We start from the raw sequence: 5,070 nt of genomic DNA on the forward strand, positions 1-5,070 counted from the left end.
ATGTCCCCTCCCTGTCCCCTCAGTGTCCCCTCCCTGTCCCCTCGATGTCCCCTCGATGTCCCCTCAATGTCCCCCCAATGTCCCCCCAATGTCCCTCAACATCCCTCGATGTCCCCTCAGTGTCCCCTTAATGTCCCCTCCCTGTCCCCTCGATGTCCCCTCAGTGTCCCCTCCCTGTCCCTCAATGTCCCCTCCCTGTCCCTTCAATGTCCCCTCCCTGTCCCCTCAGTGTCCCCTCACTGTCCCCTCCCTGTCCCCTCGATGTCCCCTCAATGTCCCCCCAATGTCCCCAATGTCCCCTCAATGTCCCCCTCAATGTCCCCCCAATGTCCCCAATGTCCCCTCACTGTCTCTTGTCTCTGCCCAGCGGCCCCGGACCAAGGGTGACCCGGTAAGGGGAGGGGGAGGTCCCTCTGGAGCATCCCAAAATCCCGTCCTTTCACCCCAAAATCCCTCTAGGAATCCCCAAAATCGGCTAGATTCATCCCAAAATCCCTCCAGGAATCCCCAAAATCCACGTATTTGATCCCAAAGTTTCTCTAGGAATTCAAAACCCGCTTGTTTCGCCCCAAAATCCCTCTAGGAATCCCCAAATCCTCTGATTTCACCCGAAAAGTTCTTCAGACCTCCTAGAATTGGGTAAATCCCCTCCCAAATCCTTCTAAGTCCTAAACTCCACTTATTTCATCCCAAAATTCCTCTAGGAATCCCAAAATCCAATTATTTTACCCCCAAATCCCTCTTAAGAATCCAAAAATCCACTTGTTTCACCCCAAAATCCATCTGGAGCATCTCAAACTCCACTTGTTTCACCCCAAAATCCTTCTAGGAGTCCCAAAATCCACTAATTTCATCCCAAAATTCCTTTAGGAATCCCAAAATCTGCTCGTTTCACCCCAAAATCCCTCAAAGAATTCCAATATAGCCTCGTTTCACCCCAAAATCCCGCTAAAGGATCCTAAAATCCACTTGTTTCACCCCAAAACCCCTCTAGGAATCCCAAACTCGGGAAGATTCATCCTAAAACCCCTCTAGGAATCCCAAAATCGGGAAGATTCATCCCAAAACCCCTCTAGGAATCCCAAAATGTGCTCTTTTCACCCCCAAAATCCCGGTAAATGCCCCCAAAACCCCATCATTTCACCCCAAAATCCTTCCGGGTGCCCCAAAGTCGATTCCGCTCAGCCCGAAAACGCTTCCAAGTGTCCCAAAATCCCCAATTTTCACCCCCCAAAATCTCGCTGGGTGCCCCCAAAATCTGGTGGATTCGTCCCCAAATCCTGCTGGGTGTCCCCAATGTCCCCACGATGTCCCCAGTGTCCCCAGTGTCCCCAGTGTCCCTCTCCTGCTGCCACCCAATGTCCCCAATGTCCCCACGATGTCCCCACGATGTCCCCTTGATGTCCCCAATGTCCCCAGTGTCCCCAGTGTCCCCAGTGTCCCTCTCCTGCTGCCACCCAATGTCCCCAATGTCCCCACGATGTCCCCACGATGTCCCCTTGATGTCCCCAATGTCCCTGCCCCTGTCCAGCGTCCCCATTGTCCTCATTGCCCCCCAATGTCCCCAGTGTCCCCAGTGTCCCCAGTGTCCCTGTCCTGCTGCCACCCAATGTCCCCAATGTCCCCACGATGTCCCCATGATGTCCCCTTGATGTCCCCTTGATGTCCCCAATGTCCCCAGTGTCCCCAGTGTCCCTGTCCCATGTCCCCAGCGCTGTCCCCAGTGTCCCCAGTGTCCCTGTCCTGCTGCCACCCAATGTCCCTGTCCAGTGTCCCCAATGTCCTCAATGTCCCCCAATGTCCCCAATGTCCCCAGTGTCCCCAGTGTCCCCAGCCCCAGTACCCCGTGTCCCCAGCGCTGTCCCCAGTGTCCCCGTCCTGCTGCCACCCAATGTCCCCTGATGTCCCCACGATGTCCCCAGTGTCCCCAGTGTCCCCAGTGTCCCTGTCCCGTGTCCCCAGCGCTGTCCCCAGTGTCCCCCGTGTCCCTGTCCTGCTGCCACCCAGTGTCCCTGTCCCGTGTCCCCAATGTCCCCCTGATGTCCCCAATGTCACCGCTGTCCCTGTCCTGCTGCCACCCAATATCCCCAATGCCCCCACGATGTCCCCACAATGTCCCCCTGATGTCCCCAGTGTCCCCAGTGTCCCCAACGTCCCTGTGTCCCTGTCCCATGTTCCCAGTGCTGTCCCCAGTGTCCCCCGTGTCCCTGTCCTGCTGCCACCCAATGTCCCTGTCCGGTGTCCCCAGTGTCCCCCTGATGTCCCCAATGTCACCGCTGTCCCCAGTGTCCCCAGTGTCCCCAGTGTCCCTACCCCGTGTCCCCAGCGCTGTCCCCAGTGTCCCCGTCCTGCTTCCACCCAATGTCCCCTGATGTCCCCACGATGTCCCCAGTGTCCCCAGTGTCCCCAGTGTCCCTACCCCGTGTCCCCAGCGCTGTCCCCAGTGTCCCCGTCCTGCTTCCACCCAATGTCCCCTGATGTCCCCACGATGTCCCCAGTGTCCCCAGTGTCCCCAGTGTCCCTACCCCGTGTCCCCAGCGCTGTCCCCAGTGTCCCCGTCCTGCTTCCACCCAATGTCCCCTGATGTCCCCACGATGTCCCCAGTGTCCCCAGTGTCCCCAGTGTCCCTACCCCGTGTCCCCAGCGCTGTCCCCAGTGTCCCCGTCCTGCTTCCACCCAATGTCCCCTGATGTCCCCACGATGTCCCCAGTGTCCCCAGTGTCCCCAGTGTCCCTACCCCGTGTCCCCAGCGCTGTCCCCAGTGTCCCCGTCCTGCTTCCACCCAATGTCCCCTGATGTCCCCACGATGTCCCCAGTGTCCCCAGTGTCCCCAGTGTCCCTACCCCGTGTCCCCAGCGCTGTCCCCAGTGTCCCCGTCCTGCTTCCACCCAATGTCCCCTGATGTCCCCACGATGTCCCCAGTGTCCCCAGTGTCCCCAGTGTCCCTACCCCGTGTCCCCAGCGCTGTCCCCAGTGTCCCCGTCCTGCTTCCACCCAATGTCCCCTGATGTCCCCACGATGTCCCCAGTGTCCCCAGTGTCCCCAGTGTCCCTACCCCGTGTCCCCAGCGCTGTCCCCAGTGTCCCCGTCCTGCTTCCACCCAATGTCCCCTGATGTCCCCACGATGTCCCCAGTGTCCCCAGTGTCCCCAGTGTCCCTACCCCGTGTCCCCAGCGCTGTCCCCAGTGTCCCCGTCCTGCTTCCACCCAATGTCCCCTGATGTCCCCACGATGTCCCCAGTGTCCCCAGTGTCCCCAGTGTCCCTACCCCGTGTCCCCAGCGCTGTCCCCAGTGTCCCCGTCCTGCTTCCACCCAATGTCCCCTGATGTCCCCACGATGTCCCCAGTGTCCCCAGTGTCCCCAGTGTCCCTACCCCGTGTCCCCAGCGCTGTCCCCAGTGTCCCCGTCCTGCTTCCACCCAATGTCCCCTGATGTCCCCACGATGTCCCCAGTGTCCCCAGTGTCCCCAGTGTCCCTACCCCGTGTCCCCAGCGCTGTCCCCAGTTGGGGGGGTTTCCTGGAGTTTTGGGATTGTCCCGAGGGGTTTTGGGGGGGGTTCCCTGGAGGTTTGGGATCTCCCCCAGGGGTTTTGGGGGGGTTTCGTGGGGGTTGGGGGGTTTCGGAGGGGGTTTCCTGGAGATTTGGGACACCCCCAAGGGGTTTTGGGGTTTTTTCCTGGAGATTTGGGATCTCCCCGAGGGGTTTTGGGGGGGTTTCCTGGAGATTTGGGATCTCCCCAAGGGGTTTTGAGGTTTTTCCTGAAGATTTGGGATCTCCCCTAGGGGTTTTGGGGTTTTTTCCTGGAGATTTGGGATCTCCCCGAGGCGTTTTGGGAGGGTTGGGGACATGGGGGGAACACCGAGAGGGGTGGGGTGGTCCCCCCACCCCCAGGGGACATTTGGGGACCCCCGTGTGTCCCCCCTGCCCCACAGCGTGAGGAGGACGCGGCCCTGCTGGGCCCCATGCAGCTCTTCCCCCCCAACGGCTCCATCGACCTCATGTACTTCCCGTACTACGGAAAACGAGTCCACGTGAGCCCGGAACCCCGAGAGCCCCGGGGAGGGGGGACCCCAAAACCTTGGATCCCTCTGGGAGGGTTGGGAGGGTTCCCAAAATCCCGGTGGGAGGGGGTTCATGGATACCTGGGATTCCCCTGAGGGGTTTTGGGGGGGTTTTTTCCTGGAGGTTTGGGATTGTCCTGAGGAGTTTTGGGGTTTTTTCCTGGAGGTGTGGGATCACCCTGAGGGGTTTTGGGGGAGTTTCCTGGAGGTTTGGGATCTCCCCGGGGGGGTTTGGTGTTTTTTCCTGGAGGTTTGGGGTCTCCCTGTGGGGTTTTGGGGTTTTTTCCTGGAGATTTGGGATCTCCCCGAGGGGTTTTAGGTTTTTGTCCTGGAGGTTTGGGATCACCCCGAGGGGTTTTGGGGTTTTTTCCTGGTGGTTTGGGATCTCCCCGAGGGGTTTTGGGATTTTTTCCTGGAGGTTTGGGATCTCCCTGAGGGATTTTGGGGGAGTTTCCTGGAGCTTTGGGATCACCCTGAGGGGTTTTTGGGGGGGTTTCCTGGAGGTTTGGGATCTCCCTGAGGGGTTTTGGGGGGGTTTCCTGGAGATTTGGGACACCCCCAAGGGGTTTCGGAGGGGGTTTTCCTGGAAGTTCAGGATCCCCCTGGGGGGGTGTGGGCAGCCCCAGGACTCCTCAGTCTCCCTGAAAGTGGGGATTGAACCCCCCTGGACACCCCCGGATCCCTTTTCGGGGGGATTTGGGAGCTCCTGCATCCCTGGCAACGGAGGCTTTGTCCCCGTGGCCACCTGGATCCCTCTTCAGGAGGAGCATTTGGGACTCCCCAAACCCCCAAATCCCTGGAAATCGAGATTTTTGGGATCCTCTGGACACCTGAATCATGGGGAACGCGAGTTTCGGGGATCACCCCAGTCCTTGGCAATGCGGATATTACCCCCCCTCCAACCAAAACCCCAAATCCCTAAAAACCAGGGATTTTTCCGCTCCATCCACACCTTTTCCCCCCATTTTTTTTTTTTGGCCCCCCCCAGGTGACCTCCACCAGGCGGGGG

At 59.6% G+C, this 5,070-nt stretch overlaps 1 long non-coding RNA gene across 1 annotated transcript in view; it reads left to right on the forward strand.

The window, feature by feature from the left end:
• Nucleotides 1-5,051, forward strand: part of LOC108448901 — an 8,321-nt gene extending 3,270 nt beyond the window's left edge. The window contains exons 2-3 of the long non-coding RNA XR_001864977.1: nt 3,933-4,564; nt 4,607-5,051. This is a non-coding gene — a long non-coding RNA (uncharacterized LOC108448901). The remainder of the gene's footprint in view (nt 1-3,932; nt 4,565-4,606) is intronic.
• Nucleotides 5,052-5,070: the final 19 nt, after the last annotated feature.

The sequence above is a fragment of the Corvus brachyrhynchos genome, unplaced genomic scaffold (assembly GCF_000691975.1).
Source record: "Corvus brachyrhynchos isolate BGI_N302 unplaced genomic scaffold, ASM69197v1 scaffold1129, whole genome shotgun sequence".
Lineage (NCBI taxonomy): Eukaryota > Metazoa > Chordata > Aves > Passeriformes > Corvidae > Corvus > Corvus brachyrhynchos.